Source organism: Sciurus vulgaris (genome assembly GCF_902686455.1).
Source record: "Sciurus vulgaris genome assembly, chromosome: 3".
NCBI classification, from domain to species: Eukaryota; Metazoa; Chordata; class Mammalia; order Rodentia; family Sciuridae; genus Sciurus; species Sciurus vulgaris.
Window position 1 is genome coordinate 115,718,792 of NC_136463.1, and position 19,542 is coordinate 115,738,333.

At 36.3% G+C, this 19,542-nt stretch overlaps 1 long non-coding RNA gene across 1 annotated transcript in view; it reads right to left on the reverse strand.

Annotated features, from left to right (window-relative positions):
* The window catches only part of LOC306656539, a 79,360-nt gene that overhangs the window by 41,941 nt on the left and 17,877 nt on the right, over nucleotides 1–19,542 (reverse strand). Inside the window, exon 2 of the long non-coding RNA XR_013762557.1 lies at nucleotides 4,946–5,062. This is a non-coding gene — a long non-coding RNA (uncharacterized lncRNA). The remainder of the gene's footprint in view (nucleotides 1–4,945; nucleotides 5,063–19,542) is intronic.

Genomic DNA, 19,542 nt, shown 5'->3' on the forward strand with positions numbered 1-19,542 from the left:
CCAATATAATAAGATTAAGAACATTTTATCATTGTTTATTCTTTGTGATCAATTGTTTATCCCGTGTTAAACAAATATTGTGGGAAGAATAGATTGGAACAGGCTTCAAAACTATTCCTTGGATGCTCATCAACAGAAACACAGAGAGACAGCAGAGCTCAGAACTTGGACAGATAAAATCCAACAGGAAAACCAAAAGAAACTGACTAGAATTTTAAATCTTCAACAATGAATAGAGAATTGGGATTACTGGTATAAATGCAAACCTGATGCTGCAGAAAATAACTTTGAATTTTTGTTTCCAAAAAATAAATATATCAACTTGTCTTTCCAAGGAGATCCTTAATGATACATGTGCCAGGGTAATGTATGCATGCATATATATATATAATGTGTGTATTTTATATATAGTCTTTTTTGAAAAAAGCAGGAGAAAAAAAAGCATGAAGAACATATAACATATGGCACTCTCCATCGCCTCAGCTGGTGTTTGCCATTTCCTGCTTGTAACTTTCTTAATTTTACATCTTCCCCTCAATTTCAATATACCAGACATTTAAATCAGATTTGCAAGTTGGCCTTCCCACTTCTTCACTTGCTGCCCCTGCTCCTATTAATCTTTTTGTTTATTTGATAAGGTCTATTTAATTTAAAGAAGAGCTAATAATTGCAATGCCTTGGATGTCTTCATGAATAATAAATACTGTGCTTTTGTAATGTGGCTGTCCGGGTAAGAAGCACAGATGCAAGAGGCAATAAAATAAAAAACTATTCTAATATTTTAATTAAATTTTATAGGACTGATAAATGTTATCTTAGTGAGAGTGGAAATCATTGAGTGCCACAAAAGCAGCCTATGAAATCAAAAATAAAACTTACTTTGATTCTCTTAAGCATTGCCCCTCAAATTTGGGTCTCAGTTTTCCTAACTGCTATCCCTGACCAAAGCTAGGCTACCTAATGAAGCAGTCCTCTTTAGGAAAGTCAGGAAAACAAAACTTCTTTAATCTTCAGGCAAATAGGTTGAATATCTTCCTCAAAAAACTCACTAGGATTCCAGAGCATCAATATCCTATTCTTGGCTGACAAAACCTTCCTCACCAATTCCATAAGTCAAAAGTGAAAGCAAAAGTTGGGGAGAAAAAAGTGAAAGCCACTCCACAGATTCTAAAATAAATGCTGTCCTGTTCACGGTAACTGGGAAATGTTAGCAACTCAGGGTTATCCCCCATTCCAAGCTTCTTAGTACAGCCCAAAGAATGCTGCAGTCCCACAAGTTCTTCAGCAACTAACCCCTGTGTCTCCACACACTCCAAGAAGTACTCCTGGATCATGCAGAGTAACTCTTCGAAAACATGCTCTCACACTTTGGCAGTAATGCCTAAGATTAGACAATATCAGTTAAGAAATCGACATGACCAGGTAGGGCTCAATGCTGATGTTTCAGATGTTAAGCTGAGGGATCCTGAGCTAATTTCCCAAAAGTATATATACATATGCAGGGATCTCATCACATTTTCTCTGCATCACTAAGATAGTTAGCAGAGAGTGGGAACTTCACGTTATCTTAAATTTCCTATCACATGATAGCAGACTCACTCTAGAACGTTTCTTGTAACCTCACAAGGTAATGATCAGAAACAGAGAACTAGGATCTAGTCCCTTCCTTACCCTCCAACCGACAACCTGAAATGGAAAATCACATTTTAATTTTCATTTCATAGCCACGAAAATCACTAGTCCCTATTGCTAATCCATATTTCCTCCCTATGAAACAGCATAAACATACTTCATTGGTTTTAGAAATTAAAATTATTTTTGATGATCATAAATACCAGTTTAGAACTTTAAAATTTTACTCATATAAAAGACCAGTCATTACCTTATGTCAATGTAAAATTAATTTCTCTACAAAAGAAAATCAAGAAATTCAAAATTAAAACATCTCAGAATCTCACATGGATTGGAGTTCCAAAACTAGAGGTGTCAGAATGAAATTTTGTCAAGAGAATCTTTAAATCTGTGAGAAATCATGTCTAAATAATGCTAAATATAAGAATTTACATTAACAAATAAATTGGGCAAAAGGATAAAAATTATACAGTGAAGAAGGACCAAAATTTAGCCTGTCTTCACACAAAATTTAACATTCCCATTTTTTGCCCTCATGCCTTACTCTAGCTAGAGAATTCAGGCCTAAGGCCTAAGGCAATTAGGTATCACCATCTGCAATTCACACAGAAAATGACTGAAAATGTAGTATCAAAAGATGACAAGAAGGAAACTCTCATGATGAGCATTTACAGAATTCAAGAAAGAAAAAAAAAAAAAAACAGTGAAGCCAGATGTCAAAATATGTATTTAGTGACTCATAAAATTTCATTGCCCTAAAGTGAAAAAAAAAAAAAAAAAAGGAATACCACAGCTAGGCAACATTTTCAGCAGATGCCCCTAAAATACTTCTAACTTTAAAATAGTTCTTCAAATTTTCTTGAAGTACTTTATCTTTCTTCATATTTCTCTTGTTTTATCGACATTTTCTTACCACTGTCCTGCAGGATTAGGAGTGGATCCAAGAATAGAAGAAATCAGGATACACTGAATGTCAAATTCACTTGGACCCCACTTAGCCTTATCTACTCACATGTGCGGCGAATACGCAGTCAGATGGAAAAAGCTGAGGGATAAAACCAGGGAAGGAAATGGATCCCTTTTAATCATATTCCTCTCCTCCCTCTTTGTGAAAGGCAATTTACAAGACATATTTCTTACATTTAATGTTTTAACATTGTTTTATAAACCTTAAAAAGAAAATAGCAATGTGTGTTTCACACTGGAGAAGCTGAAGAAAACTTAAGCATGAGAAAAATTCCCCTTTCCCTCAGCCCCTGCCAACCTCTCTGGAAGACTTTTAACACTCCGGTAAAAGTAGAGACCAAAGGCCAGAATTGTCCACAGATACATTTTGTTAAATTAAATGCCTTTCAAGAGCTTCACTCTTGCTTTAGTACTTAGCAAAAATTGTTAATTCTTTTAAAATTTGTATCTGTCAAACTATTCTTGATAATAAGGCTGCTATTGATTATTTGCTGTTGTTATATCATAAAGGATGCCAGGAATTTAATAAAATGTTTTGTTTCATTTTAACTGATAATAGTAACACCATTAAATGGGAATTGGATCATTGTAAGGACATTGTAAATAAGGCAAAACAAGATTATGGAGGTTGGAATTTATTAGATTGGTTAGCCTCATGGCTACCAAAATTTATATGGATCAAACAGCTTTTCATTGGAGAATGTTCATTGACACTTGCCTTATTATGTTGTGCTTGTTTTTGCCAATGTTTGCCTTGCTTTCTCCCTCCACCTTCCTTAAACAGAAGACAAATCATGTCTACTCAAAAGGCCATACAAAATAAAAAAGGGGAGTTGTGGGGATTTCAGGTCAGCCAATGTACAGGGGAGTGAAAGTGCTTGATTTGAGCAAACACCTCAGGTTGACAATAGGTGCCCTGTTTGAATGGCTTAGAAATGCTCTGCAACTCTTCTGTCCTGGAGGCCTGGAGATATTATCTTATAATAAGAACATTTGGTACTAGTGAACTCTGAGAAGCAAGTTATGTGATCTGCACATGCACAAAGCTAACTACTATGTAACCTAATGTAACTTGATATGACACTGGAATAGATAATAAACTGTACTGGCTTTCCCATGGGAGTCACTTCTTGCTCTACAAAAAAAAAAAAAAAAAGAGCTTCACTCACTCTTCAACTTGCCACAATCCCTACCACTGCCTACTAAATTTCACAGGTCACATCACACATTTTACCTTGCCTATTAGATCCTGTATGTATTTCAGATGTTGGACAGGGAAGAACTATCTTCATATTGACTCATATAAACTCAGCATTAGGGAGGCCTTTAAGTACATCTTCTAGAACAATCATTCATTACCTAATTAGATTCTCTAATACATTTCCCTGTAGCTTTTTGCACATCAGAAAGAACTTAAAAGAACTTTTAAAAAATAGATGCCTGAGTCTCATCCGTCACCTACTGAATTAAAATATCGTAGGAATAGGTCTAAACACCTATTCAGGTAAACCTGAAGAGCACCGAGAAATACAAACTATTCCTTATCATATCTAATAAGAAAGAACTCACAACAGGTTCTCTTTTTTTCTAACAATGTAGGGAAGTTCTTTCCTCAGGCAAATCTTAGTGCTCAGACTAGAGATAGAGAGGAGCTACCTGCCTCTCAGCCCTGGGGTAGTTTGACAGTATATCAAAGAGTCTTGTCAAAACTCAGAGGGTTTGTTATAGAAACTAGTCTTCACTTCTTCCTCTTCCCGCCATATGCTTCATTCCCTGCTGGCTTGATGCTGAGAAAATTTTCTATCTCTATGCCCATGTGAAAGCTAAAGCTACCCATTCAGGTGTTGCAGCTGTCATCGACAATATCCTGGTGATGGGATGAAATAGACTTTGCTTCTGAAACTATGAAAGGAAAGTCAGTGTGCAGAAATGACACATTATGAAATGATGAAGTACAACATCTGGCTCAGAAGTGAGTCATACAGGTGCCATTAACAAGACAAACAGGAAGCTTATTTATTAAACAGCAAAGTTAAATTTCCAGGCTATTTTTGGACTTTCTCTATACAGGCCCATTAATCAATTCAGTAAAAATAATAGATTTGACTAGGCATTTGACCAAATTAGCTGAAATGACTGGTCACTTTAACAAAGCAGAAATTCATCCACATGATTGTCTATAGAAATTTAATCAATGTGGGTTAAAAAATACATCATTATTATACCAAGTCAACATTGAGCATTCACTCACAAATAATCTCATTGAAATGTTAATGAATTCATTTGTCAGGTGATAATAAACCCATATGATAGATGAAGAAACAGAAACTCCTGTCACATGACTTACCCAAATTCATTCAATCAGATTCAGGGCCTGCACAGATTTCTAGTTTCTCCAACTCTAAGGCCAATATTCAAGCTCTAAAGATCTTTAATCTTTAGGTTCTTAATTTACACTTGGAAGCTGGAAAGGAAAAAAAAAAAAAAACTTAACCAACCTATCAGTGATTCTGAAAAGCATGTGACTAAACAGGAAGAAATGCAGGAAAGAAAACAAATATGAGAAATATCTAGCCCTGGCAAACAAAGTGAGAAGCCTAACAGTCTTTGAATTGAGTCTTAAGGTACATAAACATCTGCAGTCGATTCCCAGGCCCATCAGGAGCCAGCTGTCAAAGTCACAAATGCAGGAGAGAGAGCAGAAGAATGAGACCGCCTTATGATTGTGCAGTACTTGCTATAGCTACATGGAAGAGATGAGACACATTTACCTATAAGATAGATACTTTGAGGAATACTGAGGCTTGGGAACACTTGTGGGCAAGAATACATGCAGTGTAGCCACATGAATTTTCTGAACCTCAGTAATTGTGATGCTTCCTGATTGTCAATCATGAAAGAGGGCGGAACTAAGGTCCCAGACAGATACTCTCAACTCAACAACGAAATGACTTCAAAAACATAGTACACAATGTGTTGTTTGATTTTGTCATATTTGGGTCAGTCCTGGTAAAATGAGGGAAAAAGTCCCTTAAACACCAAGAAGACTCAAATGCCCTGTATGATTAAACCCATATCACATAACTCTGCTATGGAATTGTTAGCAAACTCTAAATCTCTTTTAGGTTTGAACTACATGATTTCTTTTTAGTCCTAAATTTTACTAGTTTTCGGTATTGATTTTAAGGATGGGAGAACTTTCTCAAAATATTATGTATCCCTACACTAATATTTTAATATAATATACACTAAATATTTAATTATATATATGTGTGTATATATACACATATGCACACACACTTTAGGAAAAGTCAATTTAATTAAATACATATATATTGCAGCTTAAGGGAAAGACAATGTAATAAAATTCAAAATAATAAAATCAATAATTAGGAGTGATTATTTACTTTCATTACTTTAGCAAATATTTATTGGGTACTTATCAGAAACTATGTGAAACATAAGGATGCAAAGACGAGTCCAGTTTGAATACTGATTATCAGAAATGCTTGTGATAGAGTGTTTTAGATTTCTGACTTTTTCAGATTTTGGAATATTTGCATAGACTTTACTGGTTGAGCTTTCCTAATCTGAAAATCTGAAGTTTAAAATGCTCCAAAATCTGAAACTTTCTGAGAGTCATATGGGTACTCAACAATTTTCAGATTTTAGAGCATTTCAAATTTCAGATTTTTCAGATTAGGGATACTCAACATGTAACACAGGGCCTTTCTCTCAAGAAGTTTACTATGGGAGGAGAAGGAATTAAGTAGTTTAAGAAAAAATAAATGATACTCTGGGTTTGGTGGGGACACAAATCAGTTGTTAAATTTTGCGTGATAAGTAAACTTATATGCTTCCTGGAGGAATCTGGATTTTATATTATAGGCAAGGAGAATGATTGAAAAGTTTTAAACAATGAGTAATTATATTAAAATATAAATATATTAAAATCATACTTCGTAAATAGCATTTCTGCAATAGAGAACAAGAGAGATGAAAAGATGAACACCAAACATGAGGAAACCAAATAGAAAACTGTAGATGAGAAAGTTCTGGAGACCTGTTTCACAACAGTGTGAATATACTTAACAGTATTGAACTCTACATGTAAAAATAGTCAAGACAGTAAGGAGAAAGAAAGAAAGGCAAGAAATCAGACAAATGTACTCATTTCTCTCTTACCAACTTAGGATTAAACTTCAATGTGTTCTATGGTAGCAATACCTATACTGAATAAGGAAAATAAAGTCCCAAAGTAGGAGGTCAGTCTGCAAATTTCTCAGAACCCTCACAGCATCATGGAGCATTATCCAACATGGCACTGAGCAATAGAGAAGAAATAACCAATGAGGTTCATGACTAAATGGGCCCAGGAAAGCACCCTGTTCCCCAAGAATAGCATGGGACTAGGGTGGTCACAGAAAAGAGTTCAGAATGTTGGCGATCATACTCTGAGAGGTTCATCAATAGCATGGGTATGGTGACCTCTTCAGCAAAGAACCACAAAGCAACTCCTAAGCCAAAGACCATAGTCAGACCTCAGATTTTTCTCACTGCAGCTACTAAGTTGAGGGTCAAGTCAGCAAAAACCGTGATCCCCCAGAGTTCACAGGGACCACGGGCACTTCTGCAGCTCATTCAGCAAGAACCTAGAGTACTGTACAAAGGCAGACATTCCTCTACAATTGCCAAAAGGATGACTAACCTCCCCACTCAACTAGATGCCATCTTGAGAAGGAGAGAGAAAGGAATACATTGAGATGGGGGAAAGGAGAGGCAAAGCCACATTTTTTAATGCCTAAATCTTGCACAATTTCAGGAATCCTCTTTAAGAAAAAGGATACAAAATTATACTTAGAAATTGCTTTGAACTCTCTCAGGCCTTAAAAAGGGTCTAGGCAAAAGAGAGACCCAGAAGCTTCTCATAAGCTCGCCAATAGAAAGAGATTATGAAAAATTAAATCATTGCTGAAAAGAGATTGTTTTAAACAGTAGAGATGAAGGTATGTGTTACTGGCAAAGCCAGCACATTCTGACATCAGTGGAAATGAGGTCTCCAGAGCCTACTGAAATCAGTTGTAGAAAATAAAGTGAAAATATGAGACTTAGTGTATAAATTTCTACCACCTGCTACATTTTGTGCAAGTTGCACAAAAAGGAATAAACTGCTGTGAGTCATATTTGAGTTCTGTTTGCTATATGAATTTAACCCAATGCATGCCCATAACAATGAGAGGGAAACCACTTGACAGTAACATATGTGAAGATCATTAAGATCACCAGATATCCAGCTTCTTGTGAATATTTTTCACTTTTCACACATTACTATAAATGTGTACTGAGCCAAAAGCTACTCTATGACAGTGGGTTCTCAGAAAGGACATGAGGTCCTATCTTTTCCAACTACATAGCTGTGTGAAGCTGGATTTTTAAAAATATACACTTCAACCAAAACAGCATTTCACAACAGATTGAATGCAGGAGCAGACATGCAAATCCAGCTGTCTTCTATTAAGCCAGACATTAAAGAGATTTTGCAAAAAAATGTACAACAATGCCACTCTCCTCACCAATTATTTTTGTTTAAAAGTATGTTCATATATGAATCTATAATATATATAATTGTTGCTAAGCTAATCTAATAAGTTAAATGTTCACATTTCTTTGATTTCTAATATAGCAAATATTAATATAACCAACATAAATCACAGAATTTGGGAGGATCTTCAACAATTGTTAAGAATGTATCCTGCTACTAAAGTCTGAGAACTGCTGCCTATGAGAACTTAAATGTGTTTTGTACAGCAAGCTTTATTTCAAAGGAATTGGTAATAAAATACCATTTTACTTTCACAGCATATGGGACTGAGCAGAGATTAAGGAATACATCAATAGCATAGATATCATATTAATAGTGGCTGTAGGACTCAGCTTCAAGATCATCCTCTCAAAAATCTTCTTTGATCACTTCATCCAAAGGGGGTCTCTCTCTCTCTCTCTCTCTCTCTCTCTCTCTCTCTCTCTCTCTCTCTCTCTCTCTCTCTCTCTCTCTCTCTTTCTCTCTCCTACTCCCTCCTTCCATGACTTTTCCGCCTGACCCCAGTAACACACACACACACACAGTCTTATTCCTTTGGTTTCTATGTTTATTTTCTGTATTTGCTACTCCTTTGTTGCCAGGGACCGGGAGGTCTTGTTAAGCATTCTGTTCCTAGAACTTAGACAAAGATCTCACACATAGTAGAAGCTTAATTAAGCTTAATTAATATCTGATTAAATGAACTGAGTAAGTATATTAAGTACTTGCTTCCTAAGTTTAAAGTAAGCTAGGCTGAGAAATCTAGAGAACATTTTTTAAAAAAATACATTTGACCTTCTTTTCTGACATACATACAATTCTTGAATATTAAAGGACACTGTTCTCACTGTGGATTTTCTTGTGAGGTACCATGGTCTTGCCCACAGTCAATTCTTCTTGGACCTGCACTCGGAGTATTTTCCATTGGTAGAAGATGATGCCCAACTTCAGACTTGAGGGAAACTTGCTGGAGTGCATCAAAGTCTCACAGAACATAGGCTGTATGTTTGTCTCTGACCAGACTTACTGCTGATTTTTGTCTACATTTGTTCAAATAATAGTACTTTAGCTCAGATTTGAACAGAATATCAAAAAGTTCCACTCCTAAACATATACATACACACATGTGAACACACATACATACATGCATGTATATATACAACACATGTATGTGACTGACCCTGACAATTATAAACATATATTTGCATCAAAAGGACATACATGTGCTAGAGATAGACCTTTATGTACTTTCATCTAAGCAAAGGATCATCTAATGCATTTACAAAGAACTTATACTACATTCATGACCAGGATTCCCGTAAGCAGAGGATCTGATCTTTGCACATAAGGTCAGGAACAGTGCTTTTTAAATCATTAAGTTGTATCTGGGACTATTTCACTCTAGATCTGAACAGCATAGCTATTCAAAAAGTGTCCCATATTTACATTACCTAATACACATCTGTAAGCCATACTGGCTAGGAGTATGACCTTGCTTAAATTACTGAACCCTGGGCCAAGGTGTTGCTCTTTGTATAGATAATAACAGTTATTCTAGTCACTTACCCTAAAAGGATGTTGTAAAGACAGATGAGATTAGTGACAGCAGAGCTCTTTGTTTGAAAGGTGCTATTTAAATCTCAAGAGCTATTATTAGGGCTCTCTGCAATTTTTCAGCTAATGGATTATGCAACAGATGGTACCTAGAAGACGTTTAATATTATTGATATCTCCTTTGGATTTTTTTCTACTTCCCACCTCTCTTATTTATTATTTATTAAAATTCTATCTCTGATCTACATAACAACAAAAAACAGAAGGCTTCTGTGTTTGGGCTGAATTTGCGAAGATCACCTTATCCCAACAACTTAAAAAGAATTTTTCCTTCTATAAATTTGTAAATGCACTGAGGTCTTAACTGTTGGAACAAATGACACAGTTGAATTAGGCAGTTGTAAGTGTGCTAGGATTTGATGTAGATGAGGAGATGGATTGTAAGTTACTTTCCTTTAAAAACATCCTTTCTTAGAATTGGCAAGGATGTGGAGAAAAGGGAACCCTTAAATACTGCCGATGAGAATGTAAATTAGTACAGCCATTATGGAAAAAGCAAGTAGGTTCCTCAAATTATTAAAAATAGAACTACTGTATGATCCAGCAATCCCATTTCTGGATATATACTCAAAGGAAATGAAATCAATATATTGAAAAGACAACTGTACTCCCGCATTTATTGCAACATTATACACAATAGCCAAGACATGAAGTCAGCGAATGGATCAAGAAAATGTGATATATATACACAATGAAATACTCACCAGTCACAAAAGAATGAAATCTTGTCATTGGTGATGATGTGGATGAACCTGGAGGATATTATGTTGAATGAAATAAGATAGGCATAGAAAGACTAATACCCCAGTGATCTCATTCCATATGGAATCTAAAGTCAATCCCATGGAAGTAGAGAGTAGAATGGAGATCACCAGAGACTGGGGTAGTTGTGGGAGGAGAAAGAGTAGATACTGATCAAAGGCCATATAGTTACAGTAAGATATGAGGAATAAGTTCAAGAGCTATAATATACAGTATAATGTACACTTTGTGTTCTTGAAAAACAAAGAAAGTAAATATTAAGTGTTCTCATTGCAAAAATAGCCATGTGATGTAAATATTTGTTAATGAACTAGGTTTAAGTATTCCACAATGCATATATTATTCAAAATATCATATTTTACATGATAAATACATACAATTTAGTCTGTCATTTAAAAATAAATAAATGTTCTTTTTGATGATTGATGTTTGTGAAATAAAAAGGTGACAATATTAAAAGTCTTACCCATACACAAATCTTTATCTGGGATATCTAACACAAACACTATAGACAAAACTAGTAAAGTAGTAGTACCAGGCATATACCAGTCATTTACAATTTTTTGATAGAGGGAGATCAGGAAGGCCAAAAATGGGAGCATTGGCCAGCAGGAGGCAGAGGAGGTTTGGAGGTTTTAGATATGGCAGGTGGAGATATTACTGCAGGGATAAAAATGGTTTAAAAAAAAAAATAAAAGAAAAAGGATTGATAGACCTAACATAATCTCAATCTCATGCCCAGCATCCTTCACCATCAGTTTACTTTCTGCTTACGATTACCTCTGGCCAAACCAATTCCATTTTGAGAGTGATTTACTCTTCCTTTTAATGCAAGTTATTTATACAGTTAACCCATTGCTATAGTACAGCTCAACAATGAAGAATACACATAAGATTTGAGAGGGAAATGCCTTTACTTGGCTCTGATTTGGTTTAACCCAGTTGCGTAGAAGAGGATGCTGCTTCTGAAGCAAGCATCCAATGAGCAGCCTGCTGCTGGGCAGAATCTGAGGGAAAAGAACAGGTTGTGCCTGTTTATTGCTGCTTGGTGTTGTTCCCAAATAAATGGATGCTAATTGAGAGGGAGTGTGGCTTCATATTTTATGACACCCTGGGTATATGCTAGGAAGTCTCAGGAGAGGTGATTCAAATTAAAGCTAATGTTAAACTCTGCTTAATTAGCATTGCTGTAGAGGATTTCACTTTTCCCTGTTAAGGGAAGAATGTGCTATGTTACAGTTTTCCTGTTGTAAAAAACTAAACTATATGATAGAGGTGAAAAAGCAATTTGGGAACTGAATGACTTGCTGGCAAGGGAGAACCAGACAGGATGGCATTTTACTAATTAAGATGAGTGGTGAACTAACCAGATGGGAGAAATATAGAGTGGAACAATGAAAAGAAATCTTCAGAATGACACCATTATTTTGGAAACTATTATAAATCAACTGGGGTTAGGGACCTATAAGCAATTTTCATAAAAATGAGTCAGTGGCCCCTGAGCATTCTGTGGTAAAAATTATTAAGGATGTTGCATGCAAAAGCCATTGAACTCCATATAACTGATCTGTACCTGATGGAAAGATCAAAGTATAGCAGGAATGGGAATAGACACTACATTTGTGAAATACTGCCAAGCAGCACACTGAGTACTTTAATGTTGACATCCCTTAATCTCAAACTCTGACCCTGGCTTTTGTTTTGTTCTCATTTACACATTAATAGTGTAGCCTTACGCATTAGATCAAGTTCCTTCTTTGAATGCTAGGGCAAGAAATGCCATGTTGGCTGCCAGTCACCCAATCTGTTGGTGACTTCATCTCCAGTGAACTTGGAAGCACAAGATTAATTGTTTATGGAATGGCCACAAGACACTAATGTCTGACCATTGTATAAAGTACAGCCAGGCCAGAGGAGCTTCCATAGATAAATATAGAAACAACTTGACCAGAGACAGAAATTCAAACTTGTAATTATCCTACAAATGGTTAGCTAAGTGAACTGAACTCCTCAAAGAGTCTCAGGAGAAAAATTCTGAGGTTAACCAGTATTCAGCTGCCTACCTCTGCCATAGAGGACTACTGTCATCTCAGAATAAAAAGATGGTTATTCAGCTCCCTGATGCAAGTCAAAACACACTTACATCTCCTGCTCACAAGAAGCCAGCATAAAATGGGTACTGAACTGGGAGAACAGGTGTGTTTGTGCTTGGAGAAAGCAGCTAGGGATATGAAAATGACTTAGCAGCTGGTGAAAGAGAAGATTGAAGTTGTGCCAGGCAAAGGGTATTTTTTCTCTAATTATGCAAAAGCTTTAATTTCATTGATCAGTTGTTCTCTTCTTTCTCCATCTAAATAATATGAAATCTATGTAACATCCCTTTGGGGAAGTTAAAATCATTGCCAGAGGTTCTTATTAAGAGAATGAGGGTCAAGAAACAATGTTCAGTGGATAATCTTGCTATTCTCTGAGGATCTATGAACCATGGTAAGCTTAATTAGAAAAATAAATAAATAAATAAAAGATGCAATAAAATGAAATATAGTTATTAGAGCTGGAAAAAAAGTGTCAATAGAAAGAGTAACCTCAGAAAACAAGACCCAGGAAAACTGATATATATATATATATATATATATATATATACACACTATTATTCAATTGTTGACATTCATTCATTCATTTCCTCATTTAATTAAAATTTATCAAGCATGTATTTTGTACCAAGCACTAAGCTATCCTTTTAGAATGTGAGGGTTAAAATAAAAGTTTCTGCTTTCTGCAATGGCTCATGATATAGCAATGAAAATAAATCTTTCACCCTCAGTTGAAGTGTGGTTGGGGCAGCTGCTCAAATAGAACTTCATTCTAACAGAGGATGGTTAGTCTGTCCTTTCATTTTTAGGGAAAGTTTAATTTTCTACCTTGGGTCTTAATAGAATTCTTCTGAGGATGTGTGAGAAACGTGGTAGATGATTTGCATTTAGGGCAAAGACCTTGCTCACCCATGTATAACCATGTGACCCCAAAGGTCTGTGCCTTCTCATTGGATCTGGCATGAACATATTTTCAAGATATACTCACCAAATAAAGTGAATGGCAGAAAATAATAAAATCAGAAAATACCCCAACTTTTACATAAAAAAGAACAACTGTTTGAAAATGTGCTAATGACCTCACTGTCCTTAGCCTCAGTTCTCTCCCATTCAAGGAAACATGTGCCAAGCAACCAATGAGCTTAGGTTACCTTGTGACTCCACAGCTTGTGGTTGTGAACTAACATTACACATCTCTCTACACTGTCAAAAACTGTATCGACAGTCCTCAGAGCTGGAAACAGCAGTCACAGAATGAGGTTCCATGTCTCTCTGTTTGACTTATAAAATGTCAATCATTGTGTGGTCTCAAATACATTGACTTGCTCACTGTTTGGTAACATTGCAATGACAATGTGTTTTAAATATATGCTGGAAGGACAATTTAAACACTTGACAGCAGTGAGAGTCAAGACAGACCATATTTTCTTTTCTGAATCTAGTATGCAAGAGAATCTGCACATACTGCCAGAGTTTTATTGTCATTTACATAGTCTTTGAATGGAAAAGTGTTGGCTAAGCATGCATTTTGTTGGTTGCTTTTACCTTGAGAGCCTGACAGGGAGAGGTTACTAGCTGAAGAGAACAAAGAGGACCAGAGCATAAGGGACCACCCTAAAAGTTTCCTATTCATTTTGCTCATTCTCCATATACCACCTCTTTCCTTAAACTCCACACCAGACTGCTGTCTTGGAACTGAAATCCTTAAAATGATCCATGCAACACTCTAAAATTGGTCACCCATTTTTATTAGGGAACAGGATCCAAAGAGAACATAAAGATGGATGAGACATAAAACACAGTGTGATAGAATAATTTATTTAAATGTTAAATTGTGCTTTACTCTCAGATTATTTTCCCATTACAGCTCCCTTCCAGAAAAAGAGCCAAATGCTTTGAACTCCTGTGCTCCAGGTATTTCCTTCCTGACTTTGTTTTCAAAAAATTAGGAGCCCTTTGAAGATATTGTGCTATGAGGATGATGAGAAAGCAATTGGCCTTACAGAGAGAGAGGGTTCCCCCTAATCTGAAAAGAGTGAGTAGCTTGAGACCTTCACCTCCCTCCCAGGGTAGCTCCTCAGTAGAGAAGTCATGGCCAAGATTATCACCAAAGCATGAGGGTCGGCTGCTTCAAGGGGACAACATGACTTAGACAAAGTGCACGACAGGACGATAATGGGCCACACTGGTTCTGCCTTCGCTTCCTGGGAAAACTGAAATTTCTGTGAGGAAATAAAAGGAAAACAATGAAGATAAAGTTGGAGACCCACCACCTCAGCGACTTATAGAAAATAAATAAGACATTTCTTATTCACACAAGTTTATGACTCCGAATTCACAGTTTCAAATGCAAAGCAGATTAACCATATTCATTAGCAGTTAACTCAAAAACATATCTTTTTCTCCCAGAGAATATGTGGTTTCTCTTATTTATACTTTGACTCTACTTTGTGGGCCAAATGTCATAAATATTCAGTCAGAAGACCCGGCGTATACTGAGTAGTCATTGGTCAAGAACTAAGAACGCTATGATATTCCACCCTGTTGATTAAGTAACAAGTTAGGGTGGTGCATTTAATTGGACACTGGCTGATGACATAAGACTCTTGGGTCAAAGACAAAGGACTTTATAACTGATGGCACAGCAAGCAGCATGAGTAGCATGCTTTTTGTCAGTTCTTCCTTGTCCTCAAGTCCCACAGAGGTAACACAGGTGGGACCACAAAGATGCTACACTGCAGTGCAGGAAAGGAACCCTGAACTTAGGGAACTTGAATCTTTTATATTAGACAGAAAGTATGCTTGTCCTTTGCTACATAGAGAGTCACTATCTCTTCTGCCCCATTTTCTATAAATACCTCTTTGATATTTACAAAATATCAAAAAAGGAAGGTTTGAATTCCTCTCTGAAAACATATAGAATTATGAGGGACCCACAAAAAATTATCTTTCAGCAGGGCTAAGTCTGCTGTAGCACTTAAAAGGCTAAAAAAGCATGACACCAATCCCTCAACAATTCCATAAAAAAGCTCAGTCAGCTAAAGTGGGAGTGTAAGCAAAGAACTTCACTTTTCAGTGCTTCTCTTTCTGTGATTATAAAATGGGATGATACCCGCCCACTCATTGCTTATTTTGAGAAATAAAGGAAAAGAACAGTTTGACAAATGCTTTGAGTTTCATGATGGACACTCTAAAATAGGAGAACACCATATACAAACATACTGGGTTCTAATCACACATTTATTCTCTGATGCCTTTGGGGGAAGTGTGATAAACATACAGATATTTTATTCTGATAAGGTAGAAATACTGATTTTTAAAAAAATGCTGAATAAGTTTAAGCCATTAGTTCCACCAAATTATAAATCTGACTAGATATGTTTAAACACTCTTTTTATTGAAACCACTTTTTAGATTTCTTTAGAAGTCAAATAAGTTTGCTGTCTCCTTATCATATAACTTTGTGGCTAGAAAGTAGACTACAGTGTGGACCTTGAGTCCTGCTTATCACCTTCCCCCCACCCCTTGCCAACCCACACACATAGATGGCAGGTCTCCCCATCTTTTCTGTCTTCCAGATCAGAGGTATGAGCTCTCTTCTTTCTTTCAGCCTTGACTTCCTGTCTGCTGCCTGGTGAGTTTGAACATAAAGCCAAACTAGACTTGAAGTTTTATCGGTACAAAAATCACACAACTACACAAGTTGCCTCCAAAAGTTTACCTGAACGCAAGAACCTCCAGAATTCTATGGTTAATTCTACTAGCATTTTTGCTAAAAAGGTATCCTAAATTTTTCTGAAAAGTGTTTATCTACATGTGCTTTATAAACTTCTACATGAGAATGCCCACACCCCAGGTCAAATTAATCAGAACATCTGAAAACAGAGGCCAGAAATATACATTTAAACAAGCACCATAAGTGATCCCAATAGCCACCAAGGAGTGAAAAGCTCTCCTTTAATATTTAATCACCAATATAATTTTAGTAATTATATTCATTTTACAAATTTTAAGGCTGTAAGACAAAAGCATAGGCCATTAATTGAAAGGTAAAAAGCAGGAAAAAAATATTTTTAAATGAAATAGAATGATTTCCAAAGACCTAGGGTATCTTAATGAGATAGCCTTATTTCCTTTATTAAAAGGTAAAATATCTAGCTGGGTGTGGGGGTGCATGCCTGTAATCCTAGTGGCTCGGGAGGCTGAGACAGGAGGTTTACAAGTTCAAAGTCAGCCTCAGCAACTTAGTGAGGCCTTAAGCAATCTAATAAGACCTTCTCTTAAAATAAAAAGTAAAAAGGGCTGGGGATGTAGCTCAGTGGTTGTGCACCTCTGGGTTCAATCCCTAGAATAAACAAACAAACAAACAAATAAATAACAAAGAATCTAATAAACGGATTAAATATCCAACAATAAGAAAATAGTTAACTAAAGCATAGTTAACTAAAGTGTGCAGTGCAGTTACTAAAAGGAATATTTTGCAGTTGTTATAAGTGATATTTACAGAAACTATTGAGAAATATAAAAAAATACATGAGAAAAATAAACGGAAATGTAGAGCACAAAATTGCATATACATAATTGCAACTGAATATATTACATAATGGGGGAAAACTAAAAAGAAAATATCAGAGGTATAAGATTACAGATAAATCCCTTCCCCACCCCACGCTTTTTTTCCAAAACATATTTAATATATTTCTCTACCTTTAAGGTAAAGAAATAGACTATTACAGAGTTTGGGATTCCTAACAGCAGCCTCTGCCTGACAATTCGACTAAGTAGATTAACAACACTATTTTGCAAGCATGATGAAACAAGAGAATACATGAAGATGACTAATTCTGTTTACTTTGTTTTTGGATCAGGTATCGATTTCACATTAATGTATTAAGATATTTTCATTTCCCATGACCTAATATCCAGTCACTTATCAAGACTTCGTAACACACTTCTCAGACCAGAGATCATCATCTGTCCTTCTTCCTCTCCTGCTGGCCTTAAATACCTGCATTTGCCATTCAGTTTCCCCAGCAGTAGAACAAAAGTCTACCCTCCAAGACGTAGCTGCTCTTTCACCCTCTGAAAACTCTCAGGTCATTCTGGCCAAACCTTAGAGTTCACAATAAATTTTGCTGTGCAATTCAAAAGTCACTGGTTAACCTACCAAAAGTGGACATAGATTTGTTGTAGTTGTAGTTGATGCTCTTCTTAGGGATTCACATTAGGAAGAGAGAACTTTTTACTCCTACCCATGAGTTGCAACATCCAATGTAAAGACTCTCAAGGTGAAAAACACTTTCATCCCTTTATTTTATAAGCAGTACTGTACCTTGTATAAGCAGTGTCATGAACAGTTGTTTCAGGAGGTGTGCTACACAAAACTCAGGCAAAAGACTGAGTTGTGACCAACTCCAGCAGGAACTTTGCTTACCATATCTGTTCTTTTGTTGATGTAACACCTGGAAGGGATATACATTCCCTTGTTGGGAGACAAAAGTCTGCTTTAAGTTTGTGTATTTTTAAAGTTCCTGATTACTTGATAGGATAGTTTCCCCATCAAAAATACCTGCTCAGGAAATGCATCAATCTAATAGATGATCTGTGAACCAACATTGGTTCTTTGTGTGTGTGTGTGTGTGTGTGTGTGTGTGTGTTCGCGCGCATGCGTGCGCTTTTTTGACTATACCTGGAAGCAAAGGAACTGGGTCAGACCCTGCCAACACTACTTGTAGCACTTAGTCTTTTTGGTGTAGACTCCTAAACAGAGTATGGCTGTATTTCCCCATTCAAGGGTCACATCTTCAACTTCAGTAACTGTCCTACCCAAGTACAATTCTGAGAAAGCTTGGTAATAATGATGTTAGTGTCTCTGGAAATGACACATCTGCTTCAGGATATAAAGTAAAAGATGTAAGTTGGCACTATGTAGCCACAATAAGTCATTTTTTAATGAACTTTAAACTTTAGAGCTAATGTATACCAGAACATAACAAAATACCTAGAACATTTGTGTATCTAATGAATCACAAATATTATTATTGTCATTATTATTGTTTCATATAAACTCTGAATAAAGAGGAAATCAATGAATCTCGCTATTATGTATAATTACAATGCACCAATGAAAAAAAGAATAGATGAAAAAAATAAGTCAACAATTATGGTGACACAATTTTGCAGTCATTGGATATCTTATTTATTTCAATACATCTGAAAGGGGACCAAAGGAGCAAGTTATAAAATAAACACATACATTTCTTGCCATTGTGAAACAAGAGCAAAAATTTTCTCATCAGCCAGGCCCTGATCAGTCCCAACACTTTCCAGCCAACTTTTATCTTTCTAAGTTCCTAAGTTATGGATGATCTTGCTTTTTCCCAGATTTTTATCTTTTTGGCTCTAATTGGATGAAGTATGACTAGCAATATTGAGACTGGCGCAAAGGACAGGAAGCTGATTATCAAAGGAAAGGAAATGGGTAGATAGAACTTCCCCCATCAACCAGTTGCTAAGGTTGCTAACACCTTCAGGGGAAGGGAGGGATCACACTTTCCAACACAAGTGATTACCCCCTGGGGCTACTTTTTTCTGTCTTTTGGGCACGTCCTTAGGAAAGAAAGTAGGTGGTGGTCTATAAAAATGCAAGACACCCCCACTACCACCCACACCACCTCTAGATCCCTGGCTCCTCTCCTGAGGAGATTCTCTCTCTCTCTCTCTCTCTCTCTCCCTCTCCCTCTCCCTCTCCCTCTCCCTCTCCCTCTCTCTCTCTCTCTCTCTCCTGTCTCTTAAATAAAATTTGCTTTCTACTCTTACACCTTGGCATTCCTTGAGTGTTTAATCTTCAAGATTGGTATCAATATCACCAAACCCCTCTTGAGATTCTCCTTT